This window comes from Neofelis nebulosa, chromosome 2, assembly GCF_028018385.1.
Source record: "Neofelis nebulosa isolate mNeoNeb1 chromosome 2, mNeoNeb1.pri, whole genome shotgun sequence".
Lineage (NCBI taxonomy): Eukaryota > Metazoa > Chordata > Mammalia > Carnivora > Felidae > Neofelis > Neofelis nebulosa.
In genome coordinates this window covers 90,911,551-90,931,686 of record NC_080783.1, presented here as the reverse complement: position 1 = coordinate 90,931,686, position 20,136 = coordinate 90,911,551, and the positions used below count along the sequence as shown (strand labels likewise).

Genomic DNA, 20,136 nt, shown 5'->3' with positions numbered 1-20,136 from the left:
CCCAGGCGCCCCAATGAAGACATACTTTTAGATAGGAGGAAACTATTATCAAAGTTACTAACAAAGGGGTCAGCAAGCTTTGTCCATGAAGGTACAGAGAGCAAACATTATAGTCTTTGTGGGCACAGTGGCCTCTGTTGCAACTACTCCTCTGCCTTTGTAGTGCAAAAGCAGCTGTAGAGATTATGGAAGTGAACGGTTCTGGCTGTGTCAAAATAAAATGTCATGCATTCAAACAGGCCACAGGCCACAGTTAGCCTGAGGATGAAGTTTGCCAACCCCTCTTATAGAGTGCACTGATCTGAATATGCTCATAGCTATTACAAACCCTCTGAATTTCAGTGGTTTAATATAGGGATTAGCAAATTAGAACCATGGGCTTATCTGTCCCACGGACTGTAAATGACTCACAAGCTAAGACTGATTTTTACATCTGTAAAGGTCTCAGAAGGAGAACAAGAAAAGGAAGAAGGAAGAGGAGGAGAGAAAGAAAGAGGGGTGACAGATATGTGGTCCACAAACCCTAAAATAATTACAAAATGGCCCTTTTACAGAAAAACTGTACCAACCTGAACTGATGTACCTTATTAGCTTTCCTCCAACCAGACTCAACAATTCAGAACCCTTGCATTTTTTTTTTTATTCTCGAGTTAATTAACATACAGTATACATACATACATATATGGCTTCAGGAACAGAACCCACTGATTCTTCTCTTACACATGACACCCAGTGCTCATCCCCAAAAGTGCCCTCCTTAATGTCCATCGCCCATTTAACTGACACCCCCACATCCTCCATCAACCCTCATTTTGTTCCCTGTATTTAAGAGTCTCTTATGGTTTGCCTCTCTCTCTGTTCGTAACTTATTTTTCCTTCCCTTCCCTTACGTTCATCTGTTAAGTTTCTCAAATTCCACATGTGACTGAAATCATGATATCTGTCTTTCTCTGACTGACTTATTTTGCTTGGCCTGATACCTCCCAGTTCCATTCACATTGTTGCAAATGGCAAGATTTCATTCTTTTTTCATTTCCAATTAGTATTCCACTACATGTATACACACACACACACACACACACACACACACCCCATACATATACCATTATATATATGTACACACCGCAACTTCTTTATCCATTCATCAGTTGATGGGACATTTGGGCTCTTTCCATAATTTGGCTATTGTTGACAGTGCTGCTATAAACATTGGGGTCCATGTGCCCCTTTGAATCAGCATTTTTGTATCCTTTGGCTAAATTTCTAGTAGTGCAATTTCTTAGTCATAGGGTAGTTCTACTTTTAGTTTTTTCCAGAGGGGCTGCAACAGTTTGCATTCCCAGCAGCTGTGCAAGATGGTTCCCCTTTCTCTACCTCCTTTCCAACATCTGTTGTTTCCTGAGTTGTTAATGTTAGCCATTCTGACCCCTTGCATTTTATAATGCTGAGCTCTTCCACATGGGGCCAAAAAGTTTACCATGATGTGAGGGAAAAGCATGAGAAAGACACATAGAACATAACTCTCCTATTGAAGAAGTGATACTCATTATTTTTGCTCACATTTTATAAGACAGAGTTAATCATGTCTCAGCTTGGATACAAGAGGCCCGAAAAAACATTTGCTTGGCTGAATAGTTTTCCAGCACCTGCTTCAAACAATGGTAGAGTTGCCTCTACCATATAGAAGCAATATGTAGAGTAGATTGGTGGCTTGGAATAGATATACTCCACCAGGAATTTCAATTGTGAGACATGATATTTCTATGTTTCTACCAACCGCAAAGTTGTAGACATAGAATATTTATGAACTAGACAGAGGCTGAATCTCCCTAATACACTACCCATAACTTCTTGCTTTTCAGTGATTAGAAATGGCATGGAAGCTTTTCAAATCAAAGGACTTTTTACTCATAAAGCTCTTCATGTATTTATGCCTATATAAAGAATCTCAGTACTACATACTTATCTGAGAACTTACAAGTCTGAGTTTTATTAGATACATATTTCAAATAAGTTAGGAATGCTGCAATCACATATTTTTGTGTGTATTTAAAAAATTTGGGTTTAGAATATTTCAATTTAGCCTCTATATTCTGTATTTTTGCCTCATTTCATCATCCATATCTTTGCATATTAACTAAGTCCTGGATTTTGTGATTGATTCTTAGTTGAGTTTTTATAGTTATTAGCAACAAAAATAGGGCCGCAATTTTTCAAAATGATATTTTTCAATCCACTATTGTTTCAGTACTCATTCTCATAGACTTTTATCAGGAGAGAGAGAGAGAAAGAGAGAGAGAGAGAGAGAGAGAGAGAGAGAGAGACTGAAATCTGAAATAAATCTTGCTACTTGTTATAACAAACATCCTTAAAGGTGTGAGACAGTAATTGACAGGACTTTATAAATGAATCTCTATTTTAAGAGAAAATGGTGTAATCACTCAAATAATTAAGTGAAAAGAACAGTGGGAGCAATAGAAACTGCAGACAAGTGATCAACAAAATAGTCATTAAATCAGACAAAACAAAGGTATAACAGAAAGAAGCAAATGGTCTATTGAGAAGAAAATGAAAGAAACAAGTTAATCTTCAGGATTTTATCAAGACAACAAAAGCAGTAACAAGTACATGATTCAACATCATTGACTAAAGTTAACTTAAAAAGGTAAGATCAACCAATTAATTTGTTTTAAGACACCTACATTGTACCTATACTATGCAATAGAAAAGTTGTTAAATGGCAGGGTGAGCTGAATTCTTTGAAGCACAAACTAGAAAAGAGGTAATACCAAGGTAAGAAATACCTGGTGACTAGAAATAGTCACAAAGAAGCCATTGCTGTATTTCTTAACTGTTTTAGTGTGTACAAGGCACTGTAACATTTCAGGTATCTACATTAAAAGACAGTATTACCATTAGGTTTGTAAAATATTATACTTAAGTTAGAAGAATTCCCAGGAAAATCTTTCTTGACATCATTTTCTTAGTTTTTTTCATGTGTCATATTGTGAAAAACCCCACAGATAGTCACCAGCCCGTCAAGTGCATTCTTAGAAGGTTAACCATTTTCTAATATGATGTAAGTGTTGGTTTCAATGTTGAATTAGTAGTTTTACTTGCTGGAATAAAGTGTAAAATCAAACATCTGAGTATAAGTAGAGTCAATGAATCAGAACTTTAGCTCCATTCAACTGTACCAAAGGAAAATTACTGGATTTTGATCTTAGTAGGATCTTGGCACAATGAGGGTACTCTTGAGCATATCATCACTGTTGTGCTCACTGAGCCCCTGCAATGGAAATGCTGCCTCTATCTCCACATTCAGAAGAATTACCCAGTCTTTCTGGGACCCATAAGCTGTTGAAGATATTCTCTTAAAAATTAGTGTGTGCTGACTACCTCTAGACCTTAGAGACCGCAGGGGACTGCCAGAGGACGGCTGGGGACATGGTTTCTCATTTTTCTGATCATGGGAGACAGCAATACAGTGATTTGTATTGTTTTCACTAGGTTATACTAGTGCACTTAAAAATTAAAAGAAAAAGAACATAAGACCAGCAGGAGGTTTGTAACCTTTTTGGCAATCCTTGATAAACCCCTGTGATAATTCTGGGATAGTTCCATCCATCAGCAATGTCCTTAGAAATCTCCTGTACGCTCCCCCTGCATATATTACCCTCTCTTACAGAAAGAACTTGGTCCTTATTGATGGGGAAAAAAATCAGCTTTAAGCATAAAGTTTGACAGACACAAGAAAGTCAAGTATCTGAGACAGATTGACCCTAGCTCCTTTTTTCTACTTACCTGAAAGAAGTCTCTGTAATCTTACTATTTTGGTATATCCCTATATCTTGTCTGTCCAAGATGCAACAACAGGTCATATGTGTATTTTACATATGACTTCCATGGCTTTTATTTTTCTTTTGTTGATTTGTGATGAAGCTCAAATTCATATGTAGCCAATAATAGTTTCTCTTCCGGTTCTGACCCAGCATGAAGTTCAGGATAATAATAAGCTTTAAAACCCTATACACAGAGCCAGAAACTATGTAAGGAAAGTCACTCAAAGAGATCTTTCAGCAAAACATTTGGGAACTGAAATCTACATGATTGGTCGTATTCTCTAATCTTACTATAAAGGTCACCTACGAATAGTTCCCCCTTCATCCTATTGGCTTCCCCAACTTGCCTAAGAGCATTCTCTGGCTATATGTAGGGTCATGAACATACAGCAGGAAATATGTGCTACAGAATTAACATGGGTTCTCTCCACCATAGCAGTCCCTGTGTACTTTTGACTTCTTATTTGCTGACCTGGGGTCCCCAGAGGTACTGTTCCAAAATACTGGGACAAAAGCAGCAAAGATTCTTGTATTTAGTCTGAGTAATTATGCGGCATCACTTCTATCATACATTCCTGCTCTACTCTTTGGTCAAAGCAGTCATTCCCCAGCCCACATTAAACAATCATAAAGCTAGTGAAAGAGAAAAGTGTCCAGAGAGTTTGAGCTCATCTTTATTCCACCACTCCATGTCTTCTTTGAATCACATCCAAATGAAATACATGTATCCATATCCTTGATTCCAGGCCTGCTTTTTGGAGGAACCAAACTAAAACAATTTGATCTAAACAATTGAATCTAAAATCTAAACAATTTGATCTAAAACAATTTGAAAGCAGTACTGGTCCAGCAGTGGCTTTCATATTAGGCTGTTGGCTGAGGATCAATTATTTGGAAAGATAGCTTAGGCTATATATTATCCCCTTGCTTATGGGATCTTTTCTTTTCCTCCAATAGTTTCTCATGAAATAATGAAGATAGGATTTTTTTTCCACTTTATTATGTTTTTTAGAAATAAATCTGCATGATCCCATTGGATAGTGGTAAAAATGAATTAGACTCTCTCAGTAACCAGTAGCTATGAGAGAAGCCTGACTTCCTCAGTTGCTGGAGTAGCCAATTAATTAAAATCTCCACTTTAGAAATGTTATAAATAACATTAGAACGTAAGTTCCAGAACAATAATAACCTGCCTACTGTGTATTCTCGCAAAAAATTCTAAAGATAAAACCTGAGTATGTAAGGGCTAATTTTATTAAATGTGTGCATAGGAGGGCTCATGGGAAAATTGGAAACATGTGTAGAAGTTAATAAGTACACTACTAAAAAAAGTGGCTAAAAGGAGTACCCTGTGAAAACCTAATAGTACATCACAGGGCAAAATTTCCCTGATACATAGGGAAGTTATAAATTTAATGCATACAAATACTTCTGTAGCCCTGACCCACACAGTTCAAACCCAGGGCAGTGTTGCAGTTAAAATGACACAGCCCATGAAAACAGAACAAATTCATAATAATTCAAGCCCTTTATATGACTTGTACTTCTTAAAACATCACGAAGGTGACAAATAGCCCAGAGCGATGGTTTTTAAATTTCTTTTCATTTTCCTCTACTTTTGACAGACCTCCCATACCCCAATACCTCTCTCATTTCTCACTTCAAAAGCTTCTCTGTAAAAATCTCTATCCACAACTCCCAGCTTGCATGTCTTATATTCATATATTTCTTCTCTCCTGCCTTTTTTTTCTTTTCCTTTCTTTTTTCTTTTTTTTTTTGTTTGTTTTTTTGTTTTTGTTTTTAGAAATAGACTAAATATCTTTTGCTAGGACTGGCAAATCAGATCTGGATGATTTTCCATAGATATTAAGATTACATGTAACAGCACACATTTAACTTGCATACTTATCAAAGACTATATGTGTTAATATGTACTTGCTTACCTTCACAAAATCTGAAATCCCCTGTGTGTTTTTTTCCTACAATCATACCATTCTTCCATTGAGAAGGTATAGGAAGAGAATGGACTTGGGAAAGGTATATGGTAACCAGGTATCTGACATATTATCCATTATCTGGCTGTGACTTGGAAAGATAAAAGAAAGGAGTGCTCTGTATATGATCACATATAAAGACAAAGTCACATAGAACATAAGCCTGTAATAAATATTTAGCCACCCCCTCACACTTGAGGACAAAAGTGAGAGGTTCAGACTTTGTGAATCTCCCATTGTGTTAGTTCTGAAATTCAATAAAGCGTCATGTGATTTCCCCAGGCGAAAGTCATCCTGGTTTACTGTATGAACAAGTGTCAGTGGAGAACTATAAAAAGAACAGCAATAGAGACAACATCAAGGGGACAATCCTGAAATACCTTAATTTACCCAATTTAGGGATTATTTTCAGAGTTTTTTTTGGGGGGTGGGGTAGCTGTTGTGTAGGCAAAACTCCTTGAGGGTGGGGGTGGGGAAAGAAAATAGCAAGGAATGTGAACATGTTAATAAATGTCAATCTGTGTCACCTCTTGCTAATCTTGGCAGGGTCCTGTCTAACGACACTGTATATTCAAAGGTATTACTCATAATTTAACTAAAACTGCATTATCCTCTCTTAATGAAGTGTTTGAAATTTTGCTTGGATCTTAGCACAAAACTTTTTTAAATGGAGAAATCATAGCTTCTAGACAATCAAGCATGTTAGCAGGGATAAATCTAGAGTATGAAGTCAAAAGGATTAAAAAAAATATGGGTAAGTTAGGAAGTTAATAAATATTATCTCTTATGATAGTGGTATTTATGTTTCTAAAACTGATTACAGTTAAAATATCTTCTTTTTATAATTTCAAAAAAACTGGCCATGTGAATATATTGCCTGAACTCTCCCTTAACTGAAATCCCTTAGGTTTTTAGTAACTTCATGATAAATTCATGTCTGTACATTAGCCCTAGCATTGAATTCCTTTCCTGTCCAAAAACCAATTCATCCCCTATCTCAACATGCAAACATACAGGGAGAAAAAAGAGATTGTGAAGAAAAGCAGCCAATGGATACTTATTTGTCACAAACAAACCAAGTACCAAAGCATATTTCTGGGTGTATAACACTCAAACTCTGAGACATGCAGACATGAACTGGGAGATGGCTGCAATTTTGTCACATAAGGCACTGGGTGCAAATTATGTCCAGTCTCTACCCTGGACCGCAGCCTTGCTTGGATTTCCCAAGGCCAGGATTGGTAAACATGATGACCTACAAGGACCACATCTGTCAGGAATCTGCCTTATGGCTTTCTAAGTTCCCTTTCTGCATCTCAGTTCCATTGAACAGATGTTTGCAAGTCCCTTTTCTAGTCTCTCTGGCCGCCAGCACATTGTAGTACTTACTCTAATGGGAACATGCAATCACAGTCTATATTTTTGAATTGTTGACATACGGCTATGAGTCTAGTACCTGGGCACTCAGGCCACTACATTTTTGTTCCAGGGGAGTGACACAGTCCTGCATAAAGTCACCACTATTTATTGCAGGGAATCCAGGAATGTCCCTTCCTATATAACATACAAATTAAAATGTGTGAGATGCAAAAAGGAAAGCCATATTTAAAGTCAGCTTTAAATTAATGTTAGACATAAAAAAAGGGTAATAATCAATGAGTTAAGTTTCTATCTCAAATTAGAAAAGAACATCAAGGCAAGAGGAAGTAGAAAGAAATGATGCAGATAAAAGAGGAAATTAATTAAATAGAACACACAATAGGAAAAAATTAACAAGGGTGAAAGTTTGTTCTTCAAAATTAGTAATAAGATGGATGAGTCCTTAGGAAAACAAATAAAAGAGAAAAGAGACAAACAAAAATTAGTCCATTTCAGGAATGGGAAATGGGAGATCCTCCCAAAATTTAAAATTTAAATATTCAACTTAATGTAATTCTACTTTAAAATTTAGATGAAATTGACAATTAAAAACAAAAACACATACAAAAACCTTGGGCACCTGGGTGGTTCAGTTGGTTTATCATCTGACTGTTGATTTCAGTTCAGGTGTTGGTCCCAGAGTCGTGGAATCAAGCCCCACATCGAGCTCTGTGCTGAGCGTGGAGCCTGCTTTGGATTCTCTCTAATTCTCTCTCTTTCTCTCTTTCTCTCTCTCTCTCTCTCCCTCCCTCCCTCTGTCCCTCTTCCCACTTGTGTGCACTCTCTCTCTCTCTCTCTAAAAAATAATAATAATAAAAATAAAGCTTAACTGAAATAGACACAAAAGAAATAAAACAATTGGATATTCTATATCTATTAAAGAAATTGAATTTGTTATTAAAACTCTTTCTACAAAGAAACTCTCCACAGCACAATGGCTTCATTTATGAATTCCTCTAAACAAATAAGAAAGAAAAAAATACCAATATGATACAAACCCGTAGAGAATAAAAAAGTTGGGAACATTTTCAAACTCCTCAGCTCATTTTATGGGAGCAGAATAACCTTGATATCAAAATTTGATAAAAATGTTAACCAAAAAAGGAAAATTATGGAGATCGAGCCAATATCTATAGCATGACTATAGACACCAAAATCACAAAGTAATAGCAAATTAAATCCAGCAATACATACAAAGGATAATACATCACAAATAATTTGGACTTATTTCAGAAATGCACATTGGTTTAATATTTAAAAAACAGTCCATTTATTTTACTACATGTGAAAGCTTTCATAATAGTTTGTTTTCATAATAATTATGACAAAATCAGTGGCAGAAAACAATACTGATTTATCATTCATAGTTCTATATGTCAGAGGAGCAGGCACAGTATAGTCCATCTGGGTCCTCTGCTTGGCATGAGCTAAAATCACAATGTTGGGCATTGTTCTTTTCCAGACGGTCTGGAGATAAATCCACTTTCAAATTCATTCAAGCTCTTGGTTACATTTAGTTCTTTGCAGTTGTGGAACTTAAGCTCCTGTTTCCTTGCTGTCAACCAGAGCCTAGTCCTAGAGGCTGCTGGTGTGCCTCATCATGCTTTCTGTGTGGCCACCATCAGAAAATGACAGGCTGAGTCGTTCTTACTTCCCCAGCCAGGGAATGTTCTCTGCATTTAAGTGTCCATGTGTTAGATAGAGATCATTTGGATAATCTCTCTATTTTAAGGTATATAACCTTAATTATATCTGCAATGTCTCTTTAGCCATGTAACAACATATTTGTACTTTCTGGGGGCACCACCGTTCTGCCTACTGCATTATGTTAATGGAATAAAGAAGAAAAAAATGTATGATCATCTTACTGCAGAATTGTAATAAAAATTGTAGACCTATGTATGTATGATTTTTTAAAATCTTAGAAAAGTAGAAATGGAAGAACAATTCTTTATTCTGTTAAAGTGTCTAGAAAAAAGCCTTCTATAAAATTCAGAATTAATTGAAACAGTAAATGATTTCCCCTCAAGATAAGAAATGACCAAAAATATTCACTATCGATGCACCTTTCAACATTTTACCACTTGACAGCAATAAAGTAACAAAAAGATATATAAATTATTAGGTATAAAAACAAAGAAATATAGCTGTTAATTTGATATGAATATTTGATACAGGAGATATGACTGTAAGCTTAGAAAATGCAAAAGCATCTTAGGAAAAACTATTAGAATTAGAAAATTAACAGCCATTAGATACAAGATCAATATATAAAAGTGAATTGTATTTCTATGTGCTAGAAACAATTAGAATATGAAATCTGAGAAATGACATGATTTCCATCAAGGAAATCATCAAATACCTAGGAATGAATATAATAAAAGATGGGTAAGACCTATATAGAAAAAGCTACAAAACATTGTTGTGATATATATATTTTTTTTATTTCAGTAAATGGGAATTCTATTGCTCAGTTTAGAACAATCAGTATTTTAAAAATGTCAGTTCTTATGGTTCAAACTTAACTATAGATTCATGGCAATTTCAGACAACATTTTTCCCTCAAAAATTAATTAATTAATTAATTCTGGAAATTAAGAATCTAAATCTAAGGTTTATATGAAATGAATAGGCTCAATATAATATACCAATCTTAAAGGAGAGTAAACACTACTACATAAAAAGACTTACAAAGCACCAAAATTAAGACTGTAGTGTTAGCAATAAAATGTACTTATAAAACAATGGAACACAAAGGAAATACCTAGCAAACCCACACATAGTCTGTCCCTTGAGGTGACACTGCAGTGTGATAGGGGAAATGGTGACACTTAATAAATGATGCTGGGTCAATTGAATATTTGTATTGAAAAAGAAAATAAGAATTTGAAAGTATGATGGTGTCTATAGTACTGAAGTTATTGACAGACAGAAGCCAATTAACTCAACATTTTGATTCTTTCTTTTCTTTTCTTTTTTTTTTTTAGTCCCCCTTGGTAATGTAGTTTGTTTTCAAAGGTATAGTAGGTGACAGGGTACCAAATATTTTACCAACCCTGTAACAAGTGTACTAGCTTTCTATTCTGCAATGTCTGGCACTTACTATCCTCTTCACCATGTGCTCCTTGAATCAATTCCATGTGGCAAGTTCTATCCCTTGAGCATGACTTTTATCTAATTATAAAGTTTAACTGAAGTAACAGAACCCACCCTCACAACAAACAAAAAAACAGTGGCTTAAATAAATCAGGGATTTTATTTTTTCATCATATATAAGTTATTTTGGTATGGTTAGTTGTTATGGAAAGAGAATCTATTCTGGCAACAGAGTTAGAAAGCATTCATTAAGGAATATTATATATATATATATATATATATATATATATATATATATATATATATATGTGTGTGTGTGTGTATGTATATATACACACATATACATATATATAATACATATTATTAATATATCTGCTAAGAGATATGCTACTAACCCATGCTTTAGACCACACCATCTTACTGTGATTAGAAAGCTGCTACATCAAGAAACTAATGTCATCACTTCTAGATTTAGAATAACCAAGCCTGTTTGGTGACATGTTTTCCAGAAGCCTTGGTCTCCCCAGACTCATGCTGTTCACTTCCTATGTCTCATGTGTATACGTCTGCCCAGTAGAACATATTCATTTTAAGAATCCTAGCTACAAGGGAGTCTAGGAACCATAGTTCATTAGAGAAAGAGGCTGGAATGAAGATTTGGTCAATCAACCTAGAAAATCTGCCCCAGTCTCCAAAATGTCCAAAATTCCATAACAATAAAAACTATCATTTATTAAGCATCTACTCCGTGTCAGGTAAGGCGAGTTTGTATCTTTTCATTTATTTTAATATTTCCAACTAATTTTTCTGTAGAGTTTAATATTTTCTTTTTATTACAGATAGACTAGACTAGTAACTAAAACAAAATAATAAAAATAATTTTTTAAAAACTTGCCCAAGTTCACCAACCTGATGGTGCAAAGAAAAAGCACAAAACCAGTTCAGTGTGGCTTGGGTAATGATATTCTTTCTAGCATTCCTTATTTTCTCTAAAACTAATCTTGTATCAGTATAACTTAATGGTGGACTAAAATAAACTCTAGGATGTATGAAAAAGTTGTGTTAGTTTTAAAAGATGGATAAAGTCAATCAAAACAAACAAACAAAAAACAATGACTGACAGGATGCCTAGATAATTCAAAGGGAAAAACACAAACCAACCCAAAAATGTTAATGTCAATGTATTCAGTAAGCCAGAATGTGAATGTAATATTGCGGAAAGTTCTGACTCCATTTAATTGATATATGCATTTGGCAAAACAAGTGAGGATCTGGCCCAAGATGACAGCTGAGACATCTGTGTTCTAAGACCTCTGAGCAAATGCTCCATGTCATCTATATTCAGCATCGGAAAACTCTGTTATATCCAAGTTTCTCTGTCAGTCATGCAGTTTAAAATATGACAGAAATATCTTCAAATAGGACATTAATGAATAGATCTAGAAATTATGGGCAAGAATACAATTCTGAACACTAATTACATTTCTTCATTCATAGACTTACCAAAATAAATACTCTTCTTCAAAATATTCTAGATCTTAAAAAAAATAGAGGGTAGGGGGAAGCATCTAGACTTAAAATATAGGTACAAAAATGAAGAGCAAGTGACAGAGTATCCCAAACAGAAAAATGTAGGATTCATAAGGATTTCACCTTTAGTAAGGTTGAAGACAGTGAAAAACTGAATAATGTAAAAATTTACCAAAGACCTTGAGAGTTGGTTGAAATTTCACCCAAGAACTTATAGAACTTAATCAAAGGCGCCTTTGTTGAAAAGCAGATATGGGGCGCCTGGGTGGCGCAGTCGGTTAAGCGGCCGACTTCAGCCAGGTCACGATCTCGCGGTCTGTGAGTTCGAGCCCCGCGTCGGGCTCTGGGCTGATGGCTCGGAGCCTGGAGCCTGTTTCCGATTCTGTGTCTCCCTCTCTCTCTGCCCCTCCCCCGTTCATGCTCTGTCTCTCTCTGTCCCAAAAAAAAAAAAAAAAAAAAAGAAAAGCAGATTTACATTCCAAATGAAAGCATTCAGAGAGCTGGAAATCAGAAGGCAGGGGGAAGAAAGAAAGAGAAGGTCACCCCATATATTTCTTATCATCACTGTAATGTTCTCTTTCTTGACAAGCTAAATCACAAAAAGAAGTATTTGGCTCAGAAAACTCTACTGTGGTGTAGGTACTAAAAGTAGCACAAAGTACAAGTAACCAATCTCTAGGAAATAAAAGATGGGAAAATTAACATAAGTCAAAACTCAATTAGCAGATCAATGGAATCATTAATGTAATCTACAAACACAACTATAACTCAGTGGGGGTAACTACAAATGGTTAAAATATTTGAGATACATTTATCTGCTTTACTTTTTAGCATAGTATTCATCTTGTATGGATATCTGAGGTGAGCACAAATATAATTCTAAATTATTATTATTAAAGACCTTTTATTTACATTTAAATATGTACTAGACACTCTGCTAGATACCTCTCAAACGTTGCCCTCTTCTTTATCTGACCTTGATAATGCTGAATTTTCTGAAGGCTTGGTACAATGCCTCTTTATTGTTTCCACGGACTTTTAACTAATCACCCTAATAAAAATTCCAAAATTTATATGTCAGTGCAAACTCCTCTTAGGAATTCCATTTTCTTCTAGCCAACACCTCACTGACATCTGTGCTTGGATATATACTATAAACATCTCAAATTCGACATGTCCTAAGCTGATCTCTTGGTTTTCCCATGCAAAGCTAATTTAACCTTAGTCCCTCTTCCCCAAGTCAGCATTAATTCATCCTTATTTTCTTCCCTCTACTTGTGCTCACATATCTAATCTATTAGAAGATCTGCCAATTTGCCTTGCTTCTCTATGTCAAGTTTATCACCTTCTCTCCATCTCCACTGTCACTGACATTGCCAAACCTACTGTAATCTCTTCCTTGGACTCCTGCCTTAGAATCTTTACTGATGTATGTGTCCATGGGCACTCTGCCCCACATCTCATTTACAGTAGCCAGAATGATTTCTAAAGAGGATCACGTCCATCCCCATTTCAAAGTTTTTAGATTGTAAGAAGGAGAAGAAAAAAGAAACAGTCTTAATCTCCAACAGTCTTTTGATATTCTGGCTTCTTGTTAAGCCCCACTCCAATGTCAAGCCAGTAGGCCGTTGGGAGTAAGGATGACAAAGGAATATGGCTGGAGGGAGAGAGTGGGTATTTTATTCCCCTTCCATATCAGTGCCTAGCAAAGAACAAGGCAAAGGACTGATCTCAAATAAATAAAGTTCAGTAAATAAATGAGAGCCACCAAAAAGTAATCTCATCTGGTCATATTCTAAACCAAAGTTGGTAGTCTTCTGACATCAATATCAAGGAAGATAATAGTAAGATAATGCCCATTTACACAGCACATTATTCATTTACTGTGCACAATAACACAATGAGGTCCATTCTAGTTAACCCCTCTATGTAAAAAAAAAAAAAAAAAAAAGGAATATTAAGAAGTTAAATATAAAGTCACATGGCTACTGGCAAAGCTGGGATTTGTCCCATGTTTGTGTGATTCTGAATCTCATGCTCTTAATGTCTTCTCTTGGCAAGAACCAAGTCAGCACATGTTAAAATCATAATAATGCCAGTAAGTGTCCATCTGGGGATGTGTGGTCTGAATGAGTGTACTCATACTTTGATGAATTTTGTTGAGACTTGGAATTTAAGTCAGGTGACAGGAGCTGCAGTCTATGATTCACTACCTAGTTTAACTTTTTTTTAATAAGAAAAAATTTGCTACTCTTTGAATATTCACAGTATGTTTATCCTTTTTTTAAACATGTCCACACTATGTAGACTTATAGTGTCTGCTAGTAGAGTTGTATTTGTGCTTTAAAACATCAAATTCTTTCTTTTAAAAGAGTGAGGATATAAGTTCCAAGCACTTTTCAGGGAGGATTTTAGGAACTGGACTTTCTATATAATTGCAGGTACAGAGAATAAACAATTGAACTCCATGTGACTACCACCGGCATTGAGTGTCTTCAGGATGAGCAGCATAAAGTCTGAGAAGTTCCCAGACTTTAAAGAAACTGAAATGGATTTGAATATTATTCTGACATTTTTTAGAAGTGTCAATTTAGGCAAAATCTTTGTCCTCTGTAAACCTCACATATCCTCATCTATGAGACTGTGATGCTAATACCTAATTTTTAGTGTCCTTTTAGAGAGTAGCAATGATAGCTTTCATTGTTTTTATTATCACTGATGTCATTATCACCATCACCATCGTCATCAATAACATAAACAGATTTTTTTTCTTTAATTGGCTTTTTAAAATTTTTTTTTGGTTATTTTTCTCTCAAGAAAACAACAAAGGTGTTAAGATTGATTACATACTTTGCTTTTCCTTCTGGCCACCATTTGTCACTGTTGTAAGTAAACAGCGAAATAAAATCTTCTCTTACTAAATGAGACTCCATACAAATCCCACACAGTCTGTACTTGTTGGAAAAAAGAAAGGTCTCTTCTTCAGGTGTCCAGATTTGATCTTTCCATATAAATCAATAGTTACCCATGTACACCATTCACCCGTCTTAGACACACAACTTTAGTTACAGAGTATAGAAAATCTATGTTGCATAACAAATATTTTAAGCCACTTTCCAAGTCCTTCTAAAGAAAACCTTCTCATTCGAGCTTGTTACTGTTCAGTTAACTTCTGTATCCTATGACATAAATCTAATTAAGACTTTGACAAACACAATTTAGAACTAGAACCCAAAAATACAATTAAAAGGTTTAAATGCAAAGAAAGTGATTTTGGATATTAAATGTAAATGACATTTTAATTCTAAGAATTCATCAGTTTGGAAGTTAATGAAATTAATGAAGCAAGAAATAAGATGCAAATCTAAAAGTTTATATTCCTCTGCTTAGCTGGCTGCCCTGGGCAAGCCCTGAAGAGGAATCAAAGCCAATTACAGCCATAAGTAATAATTTGGGATGTGCTTTAATTAGATAGTTACATATAATAAAATAGTCTGAAAAAAATTTCTTAACACATGGCACATTCAGTCCAGAGTATGTAAGTGACAAAGTGGTGGGGGTGGGGGCGGTTCATTCACGTCAATGAATGGATGTTGGGAAAATAAATTAAAATGTTGGAAATAAGGATAAATATTATCATTTTTAGTTTAAAAAAGCAGTTCAATGTCCTAAAATTCTCTCTCTTTTTTTTTAATGTTTTATTTATTTTTGAGAGAGACACAGTGAGAGCAGGGGAGGGGCAGAGAGAGAGAAGGAGACAGAATCTGAAACAGGCTCCAGGCTCTGAGCTGTCAGCACAGAGCCCGATGTTGGGCTTGAATCCATGAACGGTGAGATCATGACCTGAGCTGAACTTGGACGCTTAACTGACTAAGCCACCCAGGCGCCCTTTAATGTTCTAAAATGCAAGAATGAAATTCTAGAATATAACAAAATTGGAAAGCTCTTAGAAACTCTGAAATCTTGAAAAATTACGTTGTCATTCTGAGCAAATGATTACTGAGCAAATGGTGGTGATATCAGCAATTTTCTACTTGTATGGTAGATAACACACACCATTCAGGAGAAAAACATGCATAATCACCTACCTCCCATATTATTAGAATATGTCCATATTTATTTCTTACAAGAAAAACACTGTACTAGCAACCATCCAATTGTTTTGTTAAACCTATTCACATTTATATCATTTAATTTTTTTTTAAGTTTACTTATTCATTGTGAGAGAGAGAGTGTGTGTGTATTTGAGCAGGGGAGGGGCATAGAGAAAGGGAGAGAGAGAATCTCCAGCAGGCTCTGCACCATCAGCACAGAGCTCGATCTCACAAACCTGAGCCAACATCATGAGTCAGACCCTTAACTGACCGAACCACCCAGATGCCCCTATCATTTTTTTAAATAAGCAAAAGTAGTTTTTATTCTGAAAAACTTATTTTAAGCATGGCATAGTAGTATAATTTACAGTAATATACAAAATGGTTTTACAGGGTAACAGGTATCCTTCCAAAATGTCTCCCAAATATCCCTGCCTTTTGGTATCTATGTATCCACACCATTGCATGAGCAGGACCTAGTGATTGCTTCTAATGATTAGAATACTGCAAAAACGTAACTCCTTAGATTAGGTTATAAAAGACTGTAGCTTCTATTTTAATGGCACTCTCTCTCTCTCTTGTTCTTCCCCTGTGCTTGCTCTGATGAATCAAGTTGAAGAGGTACATATGACAAGGAATTGAGGGTGGCCTCTGGCCAACCGGCAGCAGGAAAAGAAATTCTCAGGCCAAATGCCTTTAAGGAATGGAATCCTACCAACTACTTCAAGTGAGTTTGGAAGCAGATTTTTCCCTACTCAAGCTTTTTTTTCTGAGAATATGGCCCTAGGTAACACCTTACTGAGCAGCTTTTTGGGAGACCCTTAAACTGAGGACTCAGTTAAGCCATACTTAGATTTCTGATCCACACAAAGTATAAAATAATAAATGTGATGTTGGAAACCACTAAGTTTGTGGGAAATTTTGTTATGTGGCAATAAGTAACTAATAAGTATTTTAGAACATCTAATTTAATAAGGCTTATGACCCTGTTTTAAAATATTGCAGAAATCCGTTACAGAGAAACCTCATGGAAATTAAACCTAACCAGTCAATGGAAAGGTCATGTACCAGAGTGCTATTTGTTAACAATGGTGTTACTATAAAAGTAAAGAATCCCACAATCATGAAACATAAAAAAAAAAAAAAAAGTTCACTTTTTTTAAAAATCTGAGTTGCATCCTTTGTTGTTTTGTGTGGGTTCTTAGAAAAGATACCAATCTAGCAGTATGAAAATAAAAGCAGAAAGTCCTTTCAGTTCAAACCCCTCTTCTTGAAAATCTTTTACAATGTATCGGTTCGCTTTTCTGCCTTTATGAATACAGCAGAGTAAACTTAGCTGTCTTCTTTTGATGGCTTTCATGCAATTATTCAGCCACTGTATTGAAAATAGATTGTCACTATGTAGTAGTTTATTTAATTTTTTTTTTTAAATGTTAATTTTTGATAGAGAGAGAGACTGTGAGCTGGGGAGGGGCAGAGAGAGAGGGAGACACAGAATCTGAAGCAAGCTCCAGGCTCCGTGCTGACAGCACAGAGCCCAATGAGGGGCTCAGGGCTCTAACTCGTGAACCGTGAGATCATGACCTGAGCTGAAGTCAGAGGCTTAAGCAACTGAGCCACCCAGGCGCCCCTATATAGTAGTTTAGATATAAAAAGGGAAAGGAAGGATGCATAGGCACTCATCCTAAATCATCCACTGGAAAGCTTTTTAGAATAAAACAGTGGACTTAGATTACTTTCTTAAATTTCTCAGTCGACTTGTAGTAAATAATAATAATAATGATATAACAATAAACCAACACTGTATTTATAAGTATCTGTTTATATATATAACAATAAAATGTGTATTATTTTCCACACTAATTGTTTAAAAATCACATTATTAATATTCGTTTGTTTTTGTGAAAGATTTTTTTTGGGGAAAAAACCCTCTCCATTTCCATATTATAATTCATAACAATTTTTTAGTTAACCAATGTATTCCTTGGTTTTTATGTTACAAACATATGAAAGAGTATTAAAATGGAAGACATATATCATGACAAATAAAGAGCATATGAGTGAACTTTCATTTTTTAATGTGAACATACAAAGATACGATTCCTACTTGTGAAAGGCACATTGTCCTTAGATTTGAGCTTTCAAATAAAATACATATGTTTATATTTATATGTTCCTATTTTACACTTAAGACTTCACTCAAATGGTGTAAATGCTGGACACCTGGGTGGCTCAGTGGGTTGAGTGTTCAACTCTTGATTTTGACTCAGGTCATGATCTCACAGTTCATGGGTTAGAGCCCTGCATTGGGCTGTGTACTGACAGTGCGAAGCCTGCTTGAGATTCTCTCTCTCCCTCTCTCCCTCTGCCCCTCCCCTGCTCACTCTCTCTCTTTCAAAATAAATAAGTAAACTTTTTAAAAATTTGCAAAAATGCTAAGCCAAATGACTATATACATTCTGAGAGAAGGATTATAAAGACTATTATCAAAGTAAGAGGTGCAAAGAAACACAGCTTGAGTTTGTATCCCAGATGGAATTTGTTACTCTGGAAATTAGAAAAACAAAACCTCTGACATCCATGCCAGGAACTATAGATATGGATATTATTCTAAGAATTAGCATGGAACCCCAATCTGTCAATTTTTATTTTTGTGATTATCACCACACCTAACATATTATTACATGTTTGTTCTCAAACCAGCAAGGATTCATGACAATGAATTTACAACGATCTATTAATTACTTAAATTCTACCTCTTACCACCTTTCTCTCAATCTACCACCCATTTATGATTTTAATAACAGGATGGATTGTACTATATTTCAGGCCTGTCATTTCTATTATTGAAGGGTCAAGGAAGCCTTACGCAAAAATAAATATTCATGAAGAGATTTTATTCTGATGGTTTTTATTTAATACTCCTCAAAAGTAGATTATTTTCCTTGCCTGAGAAGTACTGAGAAGTCCACACTAACTCCAAGGAGAATTTGCTAATATATCAATTTGTTCTAGTGGAGGGTCACTACTGTCAACTCAGGCTTAGATTACTCACTCTGTCAACCAGAAAGGCAAACATTAAATCTAGGCTCACTATCGTGGCTTGCAGCTGGAATTTATCTGTGAGATGCCCCCAGCCTATAGATACCGAATTCTAATTTGATCTTCTAAACTTGAACACGGGATGAAACTTCCTATAGAAAGGAATGATGGTATATCTCTAAGTGTTTGTATGGTTGGCGGTTATAATAGTACAAAATTTTTTTAAGTCTGTTGTAAATGGAGTTATTTATGTGTAACCTGTATAAAGTCATCCCAGAACCTATTCCAGGCTCCCACAGAGCTGATTTGAGAAACTTAATGCAACAGACAAAAATAAAAAAATTAATTTGAATTTTGAAAGAAGTCTTTCTCATCAAGAGCACATTCTTAACGTTAAAAAAACTTCTTGACAACTGAGAAATTATGGAAGACCAAGAAGAAATAAGTGTGGTGAGGACAAATCCTTTCCTCTTAACTGGAAGGAGAATAAAGAGAAATTTAATGCATTTATAATTCTGTATGTTTTCTATCATTCATCTCATATATATTGGAAATATTTGCAAATTAATCATCAGAGAGCTATAGAAAGTTAACAAAAATACTTCCATAAGGCTTAACAATCAGAAAATTCTGTGTGCTTCAAATGTAGAGCTGTTTCCTGCTGTCAACAAAAGTCTTGCTGTGATAATCATATTTCTTTTTTTATTTTTTATTTTTAGAGAGAGAATGAGCAGGGGAGAGGGGCAGATGAAGACAGAATCTTATGCAGGCTCCACTCTCAGTGTGGAGCCCAACATGGTGCTCCATCTCAGGAAGCTGGGATCATGACATGAGCCAAAATCAAGTCAGATGCTCAATCCACCGAGTCACCCAGGCACCCCGATAATCACTTTTCTAATTATATATAAGTTCTTTCAGTAGAAAAATTAAACTTCATTGAAATGTCTTTAAAATATTTTAATTCTCTAAAAAAATATTTTGAATTAAAAAGTTTGTTAGGGTTTGATGCTGTGTGTAAAAAATATTTAAGTAGTCATCTTTACAAAATTTAAATATTATTAGATGGCAAAATAACAGGTTTATTTATGCAACATTTTTTTTTCTTTTAAAGAACTTAAG

General features: G+C 35.2%; 1 long non-coding RNA gene across 1 annotated transcript in view; it reads left to right on the top strand.

Annotated features, from left to right (window-relative positions):
• Positions 1–16,812, top strand: part of LOC131493067 (uncharacterized) — a 71,764-nt gene extending 54,952 nt beyond the window's left edge. The window contains exon 4 of the long non-coding RNA XR_009252442.1: positions 16,589–16,812. This is a non-coding gene — a long non-coding RNA (uncharacterized LOC131493067). The remainder of the gene's footprint in view (positions 1–16,588) is intronic.
• Positions 16,813–20,136: the final 3,324 nt, after the last annotated feature.